The sequence below is a fragment of the Anolis carolinensis genome, chromosome 2, assembly GCF_035594765.1.
Source record: "Anolis carolinensis isolate JA03-04 chromosome 2, rAnoCar3.1.pri, whole genome shotgun sequence".
NCBI classification, from domain to species: Eukaryota; Metazoa; Chordata; class Lepidosauria; order Squamata; family Dactyloidae; genus Anolis; species Anolis carolinensis.
Window position 1 is genome coordinate 254,807,660 of NC_085842.1, and position 18,753 is coordinate 254,826,412.

The following is an 18,753-nucleotide window of genomic DNA, read 5'->3' on the forward strand; positions in this document are numbered from 1 at the left end:
TTGAGCCTGAAAATGATGCATTGAATGTCTATTATCAAAATTTCATCATAATGGCCACTTAACCTTTTCATTTACTTACATCTAGTTCATAAAAATCTGCTTTTTTACAGGAAAGTCTAAAAACTTGAATAGCCTCAAGAGGCTTTTTTTACATCCCTCCCCCATTACAGATTTTGAATACCTTCCATAGTCACGAAGTTGGTTGTAAATCTTCTTTTGATGTCCATGGTTGTACAGTGTAACCTACACTGTTGAATCAGATATGTTCGTTATAGCTCCAGTAAACTCACAAAAATTGTGTGGCTTAACATGGAACTCCACAAAAGCTTTTGCCATTGAAGAATGGTCTATATGTTTCCAGCCTGGAATACAGACATGTATATTGAATAAATTCAAATCCAAAATCTGTTTATGTTTAAATAACTAGTTATTCCAATGTTGAAGGTATAGCATGTTACATTATGGCTATAACAAAATACAGTTTAACATAACACCTTCTTTTACTGTGTTTCTTGTTTAGCGTTTTTTAAATACTTATACAAGTATGATCTCACTAAACAGGGAAGGAAGAATATCAACTATTTCAAGGGTTAGCTCATGTTATACTTAATGTGAAGTGATAGAGCTGCCTGGGATATCCTGACATGTGAAGTCTACCACTAAATACACTCTATTTGCATTGCCTGCCTCCTTCATTTCCCTGCCATTTTTATGCTTTTGAAAAAAAATTACTTCTCCAAACTGTAGAGTTCTCCTAAGCTCCTGATGCCTTTATCTTTTGTATTTGTGGTGTGACTTCTGCTGAAATACTTCACTATTACTAAATTTCAAGGGTGAGGAAACCAGGCAGCATAGTCAATAGCAAGGGATTGTAAAACTGATAGAATTTGAATCCCAGCAATTTGGGAGACTTGGAGAAACTTTTGAGATCATTTTCTGTTCACACAAACAAGACATCATCTACAAACAACTGGAATCGATCTGAAGTGTGCAATACTTTATATGTTCTGTCCAGTGTAGACAAACCATGGGAGCAAGAAAGGAGGAGGTGGGTACCAAGTTTGAAAAACTTCAGCATCCAGGCTATAGGACATACAATATTGTAATGTTGTAAAGATGCCCATATATACTCCTTTTCCCTTGCTAAATTTTAAAGAAGAATGTTTTAAAACTTTTTGGTGTGTAATTTTGGTGTGTAATTTTTTAATTCGTTCTTTCCAAATATTTTTTACAGAGAGTATGGTAGGAAAAAGAGAATGGGTAGGTGTTAGTATTAGTAAATTAAATCATAACAACATCTAGTATATTGATAAGAGGGAGGGCAAGGGGAAAAACATTATATAACTTTTTTGGTGTTACATCCAATTCTTGCTCTCTGCTGCCCAAATACGCATTACTTGTGTTACTAAAGTTTTGCCAGTTCGATATTTCCTCCATATCAAAGAGGGGGATAAACCTAATAAACCTAATATTCTTATCTTCTAATAAACCTAATATTCTTATCTACCTGAACAACCTTATTTTGTTTTCTGTCTTGTTCCATATTTCTTGTCTTATTCTCCTTTTTTCTTCTTAAAAGTTCTTGATTGTTCCTGTTAGATTATTTCTTTTAACTCTCTTGTTCAGTTTTGTTCATTGCCAAACTTAATCCAAAACTTAATCCAAAAAAATAATTAAATTAATCTGTTTGTTAAAAGGTTAGTATTTATTTACACAAAATATACTATATATCACTATCATTCTTCCTCCTCTTTTTTCCTCTACATAAACTTTATATATTTCTATACAAATAATCCAAATTTACTTAGCAGGTACTAGGCCAATATTAACCAATATTTCTTATATGAGGGGTTAATCTATAGTGTCTAATCTATATATATAAAAGACAAATGGTGTCCTCCCCTGCCACTAAACAACAAAAGTACAAGCCCCAGAACCTGGAAATTTGGCAGCACAATCCACCATCCTTGCCCCTACGTTCCGACAACAAAAATAAAATAAAAATAAAATCCTAATTAGAGGGAGAGGAATAATTTGTCTTTAGCCAATTGCTGCCAGTTAGAAGACTAAGCCCCGCCCACTTGGTCACCTAGCAACCTACTCAGGCCTCACTCTCTCTTCCCCACTGCCTATAAAATACAGATTATCTAATTTGCACTGGATTATATGGCAGTGTAGACTCAAGACCCTTCCACACAGCTATATAACCCATTTATAATCTTATATTATCTGCTTTGAACTGGATTATCTTGAGTCCACACTGCCATATAATCCAGTGTGCATTTTATTCAGCTCTGTAGAAGGAGCCTCATATAATCCAGTTTTAAGCAGATAATATAAGATATACAGTAGATTCCCACTTATCCAACATAAACACCCCGGAAGAACATTGGATAACTGAATATGTTGGATAATAAAAAGGGATTCACGAAAAGCCTATTAAACCTCTCATTCCCTCTCGACCCTCTCTGCTGCCAAACGGCCATCCATGTCTATGCCAGGCATCCTCAGAGATTATGAGATCTGATTGAAAACAGACAAGTGGGATGTTTATTTCTATCTCACCAATGATATCCAGGATGGGATGACTCTGATCTGTCTCAGGTGACTGTGAATGTTCCCCTTGGCCACCTTGATTGCCATTGAATGCCCTTGCACCTTCAAGGCCTGGCTGCTTTCTGCTTCGGAGAGGAATCCTTTCTTGGGAGATGTTAGCTGGCCCTCAGTACATTATGTCTGGAATTCCCTGATTGCTCAGTGCTGTTCTTTAGTTAACTGTCCTGATTTCACAGATTTTTTTAATACTGGGAGCCACATTTTGTTCATTCCAGGCAGGCAGGAACCATCCAGGCTTTGAAGCTACAAGGCTATTTAGTGCCAATTCCAACATTCACACTTGCCTAAAGCAGACAACAGTTCTTTCTTCCACCCTGGTCATTCCACAGATATATAAACCCCACTTGCTTTCGTTGCAACACATTTCACAACCTCTGAGGATGCCTGCCATTCATGCAGGCGAAATATCAGGAGAGAATACATTTGGAACATGACCAGGCAGACCACAGAACTCAGAGCAACCCAATACAAACAGAAACAAAAATAATAAAATAAATACAAAAAACAAATAAAAAACAAAATAAAATAATACAATTAAAAAAACATAAATAAAAATAATATAATCAAATAATAAAATATAATACATACAAATAATAAAATAAAATAATAAAAACACAAATAATAATGAAAGAATAAAAATAAAATAAATACAAATAATACAATAATAATAAAAAACACTAAAATAATTAAAAACACTAAAAATTAATACAATAAAATACTATAATAACAGAAAATAACTAACAATAATACAAGAAAATAATAAAATATAATAAATAAAAAAGATAAGTTACAATAAAATTAATTAAAAAATACAAATAACATCAAAGAAAAATTCCACAACAATTTTTAACCAATACCACCACCACTTTGCCACAGCAACGCGTGGCTGGGCACAGCTAGTATATATATATAAAGTAATAATCATATTTTGAATCAACAAGTTAAAATCCCATTCTTATTCTCTAATACAGCCAAACTTTGATTATCCCTTTCTATCATTTCAAAAACTTGTAGTTCAATTATCGATAATCTTTCAAAAATATCATTTTCTTGTCATCCATTTTTATAAGGTCTTCCAATTGCCATTTAAGAATGGAGTTCCTCTCACTCTTCTTTATAGCCATTGCAGTCTCTTCTTTGAGCTGCCTATTTCCTGTAACATGTTCAGAGTTAGTTTCGAAGGTCTGATCCAACCATGTCTCCTTGATTTCTTTCACAAAAAAATTGATTTATCATCATCATCCGACTCTGGACCTTTTCAGTAGTATCTCTCAGTTTAATTTGAGGCTTCTCCTGTTCCGACTGTACATTTTGTTGCTGAGTTTCTATCTGGGGTCCATACTGCAATTGTTCCTTTTGGATTTCTTCAATTCCTCCTAGTTGTGAGTCTTAGCTGTCTTATTTGGCCCTTTCTTTTGATCTTGCTGTTGCATTTTCAGTTGCTAATTTTCAGAAACTAGATCATCCATCTTAGAACTAATTATTTTGGTGTTAATTAAGATGTTGTTTAATTTATCCAATTTACTATTAGCTTCTTTGGTCAATTCATTTAGAATTTCAAGTTGTTGCTTCATAAATTTCATAAATTTAGTCCATTTTTACTGTCTCTTTCGATTGATTGTCTTCATCATACTAAATGTTTGGATTAATTAATTAAGATGTGCAGGCACTGCCATCCTTCTATTTTTCTTTCTTTCTTTTTTTGTCCACTGGATGTTGTACTCCTGCAAGCTTTCTATTATAAACAAGCTACAGTACTCGAAGAATGTTTATAGAAAAAAGATATAGAAGGAATGTGTTATATTCAAGTTATATTAAATTTAGTTTTACAATTATTTATTAACAAGAGATATTATACTTGCCATTCCGTTTATAAAATTTAACTCTCTCCTCCTTTTATTTTCCTCTTTCTTCTTCAATTGTTAACTTTTCTGAACAGACACACTTATGTTTCAGTAATTTATTGATTCCAACTTTCTTTTGTTTATCTGTTAGATTCTTATTTCATGGGTAATAAGATAACAGTCCCTTACTCATTAAAACAATCTTATCAGGTACTTGCCAGTAATTAGAAGTAATTAGGCGTTCGTTGTTTCTTCTCCGTTCTTTTCCATTCCCTTTTTCTTCTGTTAATTTAAATAATCTTTAGTAGCCAGGAAATCTTAAGGGGAGGTGGTGTTAATAGGGTTGATTGGTTGGTCAGTTGGCAATTCTAACTGGGAATAGCTGCTTTGATTGAGAGTGTGTGTATTTCTCTTCTATCTCTCTCTATTTTCCAGAAAGACTGTAACCCTGCGAGAGGCTTCCACTGTTTCACAGCTTTCCCCAATCAAATGCCTTGCTAAGGAATCTCCAGAGGCATCAGCACTTCACCTTGGCAAATTTATGAGAAGCCAGATGAACCACTTGCCCTTAGGGTCACTTGGAGTCTCAAATAAGAGCTGGTGGCCGATGAGCGGATCCATCAATCTCTATTTTGCCACTATGCCAGCACTGGAAATCCTTTAGAATCTTCTTAAACATTACAGAGAATATCCAACGGAATACATATGTTATTGATGTGTAGTTGGTGAAGTCCATCTATCTTGAACAAGAAAAGTAAGGAAAGTAAATTCATAATAGCATACATTTCCCCTTATTTCTGTTAAGCTAAAATTTAAGTTACTTGGCTAGATGTTAAGTGTGAACTTGAAAGTTAATGACATACTTGGTGAGAAATGAGGAGAAGGAGAAACATGTTTAAGTATTCTAAAAATGGATTCTTCTGGCTTGACCTCTCTTGTATAGTCCATTAGGAGGTTTTATCATCTTTCATCTATATTAAGGAAAAAATGGGAACATGATTTCCTATGGACTTAATAATATGATCTCCACTTTCTGCACTACACCCCTCTGTGGCAAATTGTTTTAAAAGCAAATTGTTCCTTAAAAGCAGTGTGCACGAATATATTTTTACTGATTGCTTGGCTCTTCCACTGATAAAAAGGGGGTTGTAGTCATGGGGAGCAGCATGTATAGTGTTTTAGAATTGTATATATAGAAAAGAGCCCACCATCAGAACTGGAAAAGTCTACGTTAATAACTATGACTCCCCAAAACCATTAGCCATTATGGAAGAGATCTGGAAAACATAAAAATAAACTTTCAAGCTTTATGTATTATGCTAGTACCGGTCCTAATGATTGCATAAGTGCACAAGTGGGATAAATGTTTTTCTACTACTGTCTTTTGTCAACATCAATTTAGCAGAAAGAGCAGTGAGAAAACCTTGTTGAATATGTGAAGTAAGTGTGGTAGGATGTTCAACTTTCGGTGAGTAATTTCTGTTATATATTTCTGTGTTACTCCCCCCCCCCCCTGAACATCTATCCTCTAGACTGTCCCACTTTCATATGTCCCTGTCCACAGTGGAGTACCCCTCTGTCCCTCTCACTCTGGGTTTTTATCTTTGTGTTCGTGCGGCCTGCCCTTGTTTTACTGTTTTTTTGATTTCTTGATGTAATGTCTATTATCATCTATTGTATTACTTTTAATTGTGCTATGATATGCTGTTTTTATATTTTATTATATTGTATTGCTCTGGGCATGGCCCCATGTTAGCCGCCCTGAGTACCCGTTGGGGAGATGGTGGCGGGGTATAAATAAAGTATTATTATTATTATTATTATTATTATTATTATTATTATTATTAACTGCATCACTGGACCCAGTGTTTTTGTTACTTTCAATCATTTCTAGATTGGGTCCAGAAATAAAACACTTTTTTAAGGAAACATGTAGGGGGAAAATAATGTTGGGTGGCTTATATCTGTAAAAAATAGTCGCATCCCTCAGAATACTTCAGGACTTCCCTCATTATATCCCTAGGCTCCATTTATATCTCTAGTGCAGTAATACAATTCCCCAAGCAACAAATAAGTTCTTGTTCTCCCTACCATAGCACAAGGCACCATGGTTTTGGTCTCATCTGAAGGTGTTTTGTGAGCAATTGTTGTGGCAGTATGGATATCTTGCACCAGCTGATCTTCGGAATTGGCTGTTGCAAGTACACTTGGATCCTGCCCTTTTACAGTGTGATAAATCTACAGGTTGAGCTGCATTGCAGTGGAAACTGAAGATGCTAAACATAAGTAAAACTAAGATTATGCCCTGCCCTGCCTATATTCATTATTATTGCTTTCTAAATATGAATGCAGTTTCCATTAAATTAAAGTGAACATATTACATTCATTTCTCAACTAGACTATAATAGGAGTTCTTATGCTTGTCATTGAGAGCTTTTCTTCACCATGGAATGTATGCAAACTAAAATTACAAGTAGTTGTATTTAAAAGAGTAATATGCAAAATATAAAAACAAAAGAGAAAGGAGCTGAGTATTGTTGTTTTCCTTAATCAAACTTAAAATGTGTGAGTGTCTCTTTTCAAAATTCTAAGACATAGTCATGTTAGTCTGGGATATCAATATGTAAATCAGTTTTTTAGCACTCATTGTAACAATTACGTTGATAGCATAAAGGTTCATAGATTAAAGCACTTCCCTGAATAAAGTGTGTTAAAATACTCTGGAGTTGTTCCAAGGCAGCCTGAGGGTATTCCTGTGGCCTTTTGGTTGCTCATATTGCCAGCATCAGGAATGAAATAATATTTCATTCCTGTCCCACAGCAATTTTGTATTTGGAAAACAATTAGGAAAATAATAGGGTTGTTGTATGTCTTTCGGGCTGTGTGGCCATGTTCCAGAAGCATTCTCTCCTGACGTTTCGCCCACATCTATGGCAGGCATCCTCAGAGGTTGTGAGGTATCCATACCTCACAACCTCTGAGGATGCCTGCCATAGATGTGGGCGAAACGTCAGGAGAGAATGCTTCTGGAACATGGCCACACAGCCCGAAAGACATACAACAACCCTGTGATTCTGGCCATGAAAGCCTTCGACAACACAGGAAAATAATAGTTACTGAAGTTCTGATAGATCAGATCTTCCTACTCCATCTTACTACAACCTAAGACATGTGTAAATGGATCCACATACCCACACCCACAAATGTGCACATGAAAACATTCTCCTTTTCCCATCTCAGTGTCCAGTCTATATCCAGTTCTGTCTGGTTTGTTTTTTCCTTCATACAGGATGAAACCCATTCCTTCCTTTGGGAAAAATAAAATATGCACATGAAGAAGCAAGTATTTATATGCTTGAACACATTCTCTCTCTCTCCCTCTCTCTCTCTCTCTCTCTCTCTTGACTGTTTTATTATATGTTTTTATTAAGTGAATTAATGGCATACAGAATATGAGAAAGAAAAACATTTAAAGATAATTGAATTCACATAATACAGGTATGCCATTCCCCCAACCCCCCCCCCCTCCTCCCACCTGTGAACCACCACCCACCACCCATGACTTCTGGAGCCACCCAGTGTGAAACTAATGTCTAAAAACCCCTACCCTTACCCTACATTAATAATTTCCCCTTGTGACTGCTTTGAAATCTATTTTTCTCTTCTTTTCTAGGTATCCAAAAGCAATCCTCCATTTCTTAACAAAATCTTCATTGCTTCCTCCCTGAATGCCATTGGATAGCTTGGCCGTTTGGATATATTCTCATAATTTTTCTCTCTAGTCCTTAAGCAATAGCTCTTTTTCTCCTTTGGAAAATTTTGCTATTATTATTCCTGTTGCAACAAAACTGTATTGACAGATTTCTACATCTTCGTTACTGACTTTTTTGACTAAATAGCACTAAGAGGCACATCTCTAGATGTTTCTTGACCTTTTTAGTAATCATATTTGTTTCTTTAATCACTTTTTGTTTGTACCAACTTACAGGTCCACCAGGCATGAAAAACGTAACCTTCTGTACTTTATATCTCCAACAATTCCCCCCAGTGAGATTTGTCTATTTTAGCTATTAAGTATTTTATTATACTTTTTAAATGTATTTATTGGATTGTTTTAAATTGATTGTTTTAATTGCTATGTTTATTTTTGTACTGTATACCGGCATTGAATTTGCCAGATTGTGAGCCGCCCTAAGTCCCTTCAGGTGAGAAGGGCGGCATATAAATGATGGAAATAAATAAATAAATAAATAGCTATTACCTCCGGTGTTACATAGCTTCTATAAAACATTTTGTACATGTTCTCTCTAACAGATCCTGCTATTGAGAATTTAAATCCTTTTTCCCATAAATATTCCCAATCATCTAACTCAATATTTTTTCCAAAATCTTTAGCCCACAAGATCATTACTGTTTTTATTATATTATCTTCTAGGTTGCATTCTAATATGTACCAATATAATCTGGAAATTAATCCTTTTTTTTCTCTTCATTAAAATATTTTCCAATTCTGATTTTCTTTTAGCGAATCCTACTTTATTATCTTTTTAAAATATATCATATAATTGGTGGTAATGAAGCCAATCATTTATCCCTAACTCTTCTCTTCCTTTTAGACTCCAGTGCTCTTTTTCTCTAATTACTTCCTATAGGTTCTTATTTCCTTGTTAAAAATTGGATTTAACATTGCTTCCAGGGGGTCATAGCCATAACAGGGTTTTATTCCACCCCAACTTATATGTTTTCCAAAACACTAATAGACATGGGATTTCTGTGGAAATCTCTATTAATTCTATCTTTTCCATACCATAGATACGCATGCAAGCCAACTCTTAGGTTATATCTTTCTGATTAAAGCTTAATTTTCTAATCTAGCCCACTCTTTTAACCAAGTGAAGCCTACTGCTTCATAATAATACCTAAAGTATGGCAGCATTAAGCCCCCTCTCTTTAGCATCTATTAGGTTTTTAATACTTAATTCTACCTTTTTTCCATTCCATATACATTTAGTCAAATCCTTCCTCCAATGTTCGAGAATTCTCACTCCCTTAATTAACGGGCAGATTTTGGAATAAAAACAGCATTTTGGGTAAGATCATCATTTTTATCATCACTATTCTCCCCACCCACATTAATTGAATGCTTTGCCATCTTTCCAATTTTTTTTAATCCCCTTCCATATTTTTTCACAATTAATTTGAAATAGTTAGCAATTTTTGTTGATTAGCCATAATCCTAGATAATTTACTTTTGAGGCTACCTTACAAGCTGATAAATTCTCCAATTTTTCAATATTGCTTTTTGTCATATTTTTGGTTATTTTAAATCCTGCCATATTCCCATACATAGGTTACATCAAGCTTTGAATGCTTTTTAAAGTGTCTTCTATAATACATACCATATTGTCAGCATATTCTTGTCTTTTTATTTTCATCTCTTTAATACAGCTGTCTTCCCTAATTCTAATGTTTAATATTTCTAACACCCGTATGATAAGCAAAGGTGACAAAGGGCACCCTTGTCTTGTTCCTTTTTGGATCTCAATATAATTTGACATTTGGGCATATATCCTTGGTTTAGCTTTTTGTTTTGAGTAAATGGCACTAACCACACTTTTAAATTGCTGACCCACCCCATAGCAAGCCAATACTTTTTCTATAAACTCCCAGCAGACATTATCAAAGGCTTTCTCTGCATCTAGAAATAAAAGCGTCACTTCTCTGTTAAGGTTTTGTTCACCAAACTCTAATAAATTATGGTTTGCTCTCACATTTTGGTTTAGCTGCCTCTTTGCAAGGAAGCCTCCTTGGTCTTTATGTAAAATCAAACTATCACGGAATCTTCTTGGAAATATCTGGTTTTTTTAGGGGGGAGGGGCTTTGCCTTCCTCTGAGTCTGAGGAGCATTACTTGCCCAAGATCATTCAGTGGATTTCCGTGGCTGAGTTTAGATTGAAATCCCAGTTTCCAGAGTCATAATACAATAATCAAATCACTTCATTATGCTGGTTCTCATGCCCATTAAAACTTATACACATAAGCACACACACTCACTTCTTAACTTGAATAAAAGATATGAAAGGGTAGATTCCAAATTACAGTACCTTGTGTCACCAAGAATACAAAACACTTGTTTTCCATTTGAATATGTATTTATTTATTTATTAGACTTGTATACCGCTACTCCCAGTTTGGCTTGGAGCGGTTTACAGAAATAGATTAAAACAATACACTTAGCTTTAAAATAACAATGATAAGACTTAACTTTATACTTGCAGAGTCTCAGCGCCTTCCAGTAGCTTACACCTGCTCAGTACTTTCAGTCTTCCAGTCTGCTTCCATAGTAGACACTTGAGCACATGCCCGGCCATTGTCAGTTTTTACTACTGTCTTTCCCCTAGTCTAGATGATATTACAGACTCACCACAGTTCGCAGTATCTTGTCCTTGTAGACAGGTTTAATTGCATATAGACTTCACAACATCGAAAGGAAAAGGAGGAAGGAAAATACACTGAACATGGTTCCTTATATACAATACATTCCCATATAGTAATCCTTGATTGGTTACCAACTAATTGACCCAACCCAAACTCAGGATTGCATCATTGACAATCACCTGGAGTAGGCCCAAACACATTCCCCAAATGATTCCCCATATACAATCAATCAGCATTCCCAATAGAATTAGCAGTGCATGACTCAGTACATTGTAAAACCTAACAAAAAACAATAAAAACAACAATAAAAACAACAATAAAAACAGACATAGCCCCGAGTTTTTCACCCATCGAAAGCTTGTCGGAAGAGAAAGGTTTTGCAGGCTTTCTGAAAGGCAAGTAGGTATCAGATAGTTTGAGTTTCAACAGGCAAGGCATTCCATAAATGAGGGGCTACAATTGAGAAGGCTCTTTGCCTAGTAGAAGACAAATGATAAGTCCATATGTTAGGGACTTCAAGCAAATTTTGGTCTTCGGACCGAAGTATTCTCTGGGGTTGGTAGGGGGATAAGCGGACCCTCAGGTACGCCGGCCCCAAACCATGTAAGGCCTTAAAGGTTAGTACCAGTATCTTGAAAGTAATCCGGTACTCAATCGGTAGCCAGTGCAGCTGTTGTAGAATTGGGGTGATACGCCACCACGCCAGCACCCCGGCGAGAAGACGAGCAGCCGCATTTTGCACCAGCTTCAGTTTCCGGATCACTGACAGAGGAAGGCCAATGTAGAGGGCGTTACAGTAGTCGAACCTCGAGATGACCATCGCCTGGATCACTGTAGCCAGGTTGTTCCTAGATAGGTAGGGAGCCAGTCGCCTAGCCTGATGTAGATGGAAAAACGCGGATCTGCTCACAGCAGAGACCTGGGCCTCCATTGTGAGCAGAGGGTCCAATAAGACACCAAGACTTTTTTCAGAAGATGACGGATGTAGTGTTTCACCATCGAGGGTAGGCAGCTGGATCTCCCTCCAACCGGATGGCCCAGCCAAAGGATCTCCGTCTTCATTGGATTCACCCTCAACCTGCTGGCATGCAACCATCCAGTAACGGCCTCAAGGCACTGATGGAAACTATTGGGTACGGAGTCTGGCCAGCCCTCCATCCTCAGAGTGAGCTGTGTGTCATCAGTATACCGGTGGCACTCGAGCCCAAAATACATCAAAATACATCACTAGCATGCATGTGTCTGTACAGATTTCAAGAAAGTTTAATACAGTATCTGATGAAGGCAAGGTTTTTCTGTGGCAATATGGAAAGCTAAGTAATTTACCAGAACACAGTATTTTGCCTTAGTGCATAGAGACTTTCCCATCTAAGAACTTCAGTGTATCAAGACTGCTGTAAATGTCTAGAAAATCAATAACAGGATCAATAGCTGCCTGTCATAGTAGCAACAGAGTCACTATGCATAACAGCAATTGGTTATGCATCCATTTACAGAAGACCTGATCCATGTATAAGGATTTCACTTCAGGGTGAGTGAAAGACAGTGACTTTGCTTCCTAGAAGCGCCTACAGTAGCAACTTAATAACAGACTAAGACATGCAGATGGAATTTCTTTTATTAAACATTCTCCTAAAAAACTTAATGGAAATGATGTGTGCTTTCTCACTGATTAACTTAATACCAAGTCTCTTTTAATTTCAGAAACATTAATTGCAGAACAAAAAAAATACGTTTTCTGATTATTATTTATAAAAGCTGAAATTGGAGATTTGTTCTGCATAAAATTTGGACTTTGCTGATTTGCATAGAAGACAGCATTTTCTGAATAGGAATCAATATTTCTGTACTGAATATTTTCCTTGCCAAAAAGTGTTGTTTCTTGTGCAAAACAACTACATGTGAATTTTGTACAAAGTAAATCCTGAATTGCAAAAAGCCTTCAAAAATCAGTTTTCAAAGACTTTCTTGCAGAAGGAAGAAAATTGCTGACATTATTTATTGTTACCTTTCAGAAAAACAAACTTAGTGAAGAATTATATCCCTAGGGTTTCCCAGCTGTTTGGAAATTCAGCCTAGAAATGAATAACTGAGAATATATTTTCTATCTCTTTTATTAAGGACTTTTTTTCTGTCCTGAATGAAATGGGTTCTACTATTACAAAAGAAAGAAAGCTCGACTCTATCCCTTTTCCCCACTTTATACATTATTTATAAATCTTTATTAGGCTCCCAATTAGATGTCTCAAAACTTCAAAAGTTGTGACCTTTCCTCATAGAATAGCTGTTCCATCTCTTGATCAATATGGTTGCCCTTTACTACACTATTTCTTTGTTACTGATACTTGACAAGGGTAGCATTAATGTGGGACTAAATATAAGATTCAGTTAACAAATTGTGTTCCTTGTATTGCTTGAAGCTTTCATTGTCAATCTATGCCATTTTTCAATATAATGAAGGTACCGGGTGTTGCCTGACTGGCTTCTATAACTTAGCTTATGGACATATGGACTGGGAAAGACTGAGTAAATACTGGAAAGTGATACTGAAGAAAGAATAAACAACATGACGTCAAAAAGAAGGAAGTAGCTAACTAGTTGTCCAAGTGCCCTTCCACAAAGACATATATTCCAGAATATCAAGGTAGAAAATCCCACAATATATGCTTTGAACTGGGTTATCTGAGTCCACACTGCCATGTATTCCAGTTCAAAGCAGAAAATGTGGGATTTTATTCAGCTGTGTGGAAGGGGCCCAAGATGGCAGCTTGTCTTCAGTTCTTATCCTACATCTTCATTACTGTTCTGGAAAATGAGTTAACAGTATAATTCATTGTGTAAATAGATGCCACTAAATTAGGAAATGTTGGGGACACCAAGGAGAACAAGGATATAAATCAGGAAAACCTGTGAAGCATAGAGATGTTTTTGATTAAAAAAATTAGATGGCAAGAGGCTAGATAAATTGGACTGAAAATAAAGAACTCTACAAGAAGCTTCAGCATGAACAATAATAATTACAGTACTTTTCCACTATAAAATTACTTTCCTAAAATTAGCAGTTTCTTTAAAATATTTGAAGTTAAGAAGGGTAAAATTTTATTCTGTATTACAGTAAATTTATGCATTTCTGTTAATTTGAAATTCAGACTGAAACCCAGAGGAGTTTAATCATCTCATGGACATGGAAGGTACAAGCTTCCAGGGTCAATAATCCACATTTATGTGTGCCATTTTACATTTTAAAACAGGGATCCTCAAACTTTTTAAACAGAGGGATGGTAAACAGTCTCTCAGAACTTGAGGGGGGGAATATCGTTTTTTAAAAATTGAGTAAATTCCTATGCACACTGCACAGATCTTATTTGTAGTGCAAAAAATGAAATGACAATACAATACTTAAAATGAAGAAACATTTTAATAAAAAAAATTACCAATATTTCAATGGGAAGTGTGGGCCTGCTTTGGGCTGCTGATATAGTCAAATTGATTGTTGTTGTTGTTGATATGTGCCTTCAGGTCATTTTAGACTTATGGCGACCCTAAGTACACCCTATCACAGAATTTTCTGATAGACTTATTCAAATGGGATTTGCCTTTGTCTTCCTCTGAGGCTGAGAGAGTGTGACTTGCCTAAAGTCACCTAGTGGGTTCAAAGCCACAGTCAGAGATTTTAAACCAACATACCACACTTTCTGATTTCTTTCCCTCTCTTTTTCCTACCTACCTACCTACCTTTCTCTCTTTCTTTTCTTCCTTCCCTGTTTCCTAGCTACCTTTCTTTATTCCATTTCTTCCTCTCTTCCTTCCCTCTTTCCTTCCTTTTCTCCTTCCTTCCTTCGCTCCTACCTTCTTCCCCTCTCTCTTCCCCTTCCTTCCTTCCTTCCTTCCTTCCTTCCTTCCTTTCCTCTTTCTTCCCTCTTTCTCAATGAACGGCTGTGGCATGAGTGGGGCACAAATGCAAGCAGTTTGAATGGGGTGTAAATGCAAGTGGAGTGAATTGAGTGTGAGTGCAAATAGCCGGTGAAGGGGGAAAAACCTTGATGGATCAGATGTGGCCAGCGGATCTTGGTTTGACAACCCTTGGTTTACAACAACTAAAAGATCCTTTTCAGATCTTGAACATTCTCAGCAACGTACAGAAGTCTGTTTCTATATCTACAGAATATTGATTAGAGAAATCCTAAATTTCTATATTTAGTGAGTAACAGCAATTTCACAATTAAACTTTCTTTTAGGAAATGTAAATTGGCTGAAGTGATGTATCTTAGATTTCTATACAATAAATCTATACTATAAAAGTATTTGTTGCAATCAGATTTTATACCTCCTAATTTGCTACAGTTATCTAATGGAATGAGTAATTATTAAGTTCAGTTCATTTTTAAAATAATGGCTTACCAGAATTTGAAAATTTTCTTACAAGTTGAACTGAAAGACCTTGAGATTTTTTTAATTAAAAAAATTGGGGAAAAATTGATATAATTTTTAAAAGAATTGGGGAGAAAGCAAATCACCATTTCAGGAAAAGAACTTTGAGTCCTCTGAAATGTCATAGAATCCCTGTATATTCAGCCATCTTTACCATGTCAAACAGAAAGCCGTGGTGGTGCAATGAATTAAAACTCTTGTGCTAGCTGGACTGCTGGCCTGAAGGTTGGGTTGCTGACCTGAAGGTTGACAGTTTGAATCTGTGAGATGGGGTGAGCTCCCGTCTGTCAGCTCTAGCTTGCGGGAACATGAGAGAAGCCTTCCAGCAGGATGGTAACACATCCAGACATTCCTTGGGCAACGTCTCTGTAGATGGCTAATTCTCTCACACCAGAAGTGACTTGCAGTATGTTCTCAAGTCACTTCTGACACAATAAAAGCATTTAAAATAATTGTCAACATGTATTTGTTCCTCCCAAAGCTCATACCAACAGGAGTAGATTTTTTTTTCTGCAATGCCATTCATTTTCAGAATACAACAGGTCAAAAATAAATCATTTTCTGACAAAGGGCCTTTCCAGACAGGCCCTATATTTCAGGATCTGATTCCAGGGTTTCTGCTTTAAACTAGATTATATGAATCCACACTGCCAGATAATCTGGGATAAACAGAAAACCTGAGATCAGATCCTGAAATTTAGGGCCTGCCTGGAAGGACCCAAAGATGTTTAAAATTTGTGCTGCACACAAACTGCGATAGTCTATGGCAGGAGTTTACTCGGAAACTACTTTGTATGTTTCATAAAGCCTTCTTTGCTCAAACCACTTTAGGCTAATCCAAATTCCTGAGAAATATTCCTTAAATTATTAGAAGCATTTAGTGTTTTATTGATTGATCATGATGGTAAAATCTAAAAATGGTTATAAGTGTTTTATTTTGGGGTAGACATAGAAGCAGAGTTCCAAGACCCTTCTTACTATAGGTGATAAAGCAATGCAGGGCTTTAATTGAAGCACTGAATACCAAATTTGTTATTTACGCAAAGAGCTCTCAAAATTTGAGGGTTTTTTTTTAAAGCACTTGTGTATACATTTTAAAGTATGTTTTAGAACTGGGTTGTTGTATGTCTTTCGGGCTGTGTGGCCATGTTCCAGAAGTATTCTCTCCTGACCTTTCGCCCACATCTGTGGGCAAAACGTCAGGAGAGAATACTTCTGGAACATGGCCATACAGCCCGAAAGACATACAACAACCCTGTGATCCCGGCCATGAAAGCCTTCGACAACACATGTTTTAGTACTTTTTAAAAAAGTTTTAGTTACTTAGAAAAGAGGGGGAATTGAATGGAATTAACAGGAATGTACACACATTAAAAGTTGAAGCCTAAGGATAAATTTCAGATAAATAGGTAAAGCACTGTTTGTGTTAGTTGCCTTTAAATTGCATCAGAAATTTGATTTTATGCAAGTTTGTGAGGAAGAGATGCCCACTTGGGATGAAAAAAGCATTCTTTTCCATAATGCAATGCCAAAAAAGTCCTGTGAATTTTAATGTCTTGTAATATGTTTTGAGTGGGTAAACATACACAAAACAATGCACACACATAAAAAATGCATATGACACAGATGTGTAAATCTGTTTAAAATCATGCAAAACAATTAACAAAATAGGTTCAAAATTTCACAGTTTAGGAAAAAGTACACTGGAATACTTCCATGCAGGATAGTTTTTAAAAAAAATAGAAACATAATAAGAATGCTGGAGAAATGCTATGAAATACAGTTAGACTGACAATTTTACATATCCACAGTAACTTTCCTCTATTTCAGAGAAGGCAAGCTTTAGTTTAGTATTCATGTTTTGACTGAAGCAGATGCAAACTATAATATATGTATTTACTGACACACTGCACCATCTGCACATTTCTTTCATTTGCAGATGATATAATTCATGTTTTTTGTTTATTAATCACTTCAATACACAATTGGTTTGTACAGTTCACTCACTGATACAAGAACCTGACAGTATGTTGGGCTGGATCCTGATTTAGGGATGTGTAAAGGAGCTGGTGAAAGTGGGCATCCTTTTTTCCTTTGACAGTCCAATTTGCTACAGAGAGCACTGAAAATATCTGACTATGGGACATTGTAGTCCCTAGTGAATTTGAGGAATTTAGATATTGCTAATAGCAATAAATCATGGGATGTATACATAAAGGTCACACTATAGCCTGACAAGACTAGCTTCTACAGTTGTCTTTCCTTGACTAAAACATCATAAAGCTGCCTTATATTTCACTGTGGATGATTATTTTAATTCACATAGACAAAACAGACCTCAAAAACAACCTCAAATACAACTTCAGAATTCGATCAAGAGCACAAAGAATACAGTAAACTCAGCCTGGGGTTATCCACCTTCTGTAAGGCTTTCACAACCACTCAGTTCTGTTTGTTAATGTTGGCTCTCAATCCAGAAAGAAGTAACTGTCTTCCTATGTTTGCTGACAAACCAGAGGAATCAAGAGACCAGACAAAAGAAGTGGAATGAACTAAGGGCAACTTGACACATTGAAATGTTTCTTGGTGGTGGTTAGTCAAATTTAGGGGAACAAATCTGATGAAAGAGTGGCTGAAGCAGGTCACCGCTGAATTGAGCTTCCAGCCTCCCCTGGGCTAAATACCAAAGCCCCTGAGAGCAATCCCTGATCAACGTGATTGCTCAAAGGTCCAACTAAGATACTGGAAGGCTGGCAAGAGGGCCCTTGAGTTGTTTTGGCCCTTGGTGAGGGCAGAGACTCAGAATCCAGCCCCAAGGAAAAGAGATTCTTCCCAACCCCTAGATTGCCTGATATTCAGGAGAAGGTTAAAATTCCCATTTAACACCAAATGTGCCAATAGGTGGATCACTGTATCTGTAGCTCCGCCAGCATCTACTTGGGAAATCTATTAAAACTGACATGGCTCCAAGCCAATTTTCTGTATCTCCATAATAATGTATGGTAGGCCCAAAAAAAGTAAAAGACGGGAAAAATTCCTACTCAGCCTTGAAGCGACCACACCTAGTGACACTCCAAAAGGAGACAGGAGTGTGGGTAAAAATACATCAAAGAGGCAGATAGGGATGTGAGGCTGTCTTATATAAGCAAACTAGTCTACATCACATCACACAATGGCCTGCCCAACTGTTATGGAAAATTATGGTCTGCTTCCAGCAAATTAGTTTCCCACACTTCCACTGCTTTAAACGTAAAGGTAAAGGTTTTCCCCTGACATTAAGTCTAGTCGTGTCTGTGACATTTTGGTCAGCAATTTCAACAGCTCAGCAGTTTAACTCACTGAGCCACTGGGGGCTCTGCTTTACAGTGTAGTAAATGGGCTTTTTGTCTATTTGAAAAGGGATACTGAAAACACTGGTATCTCT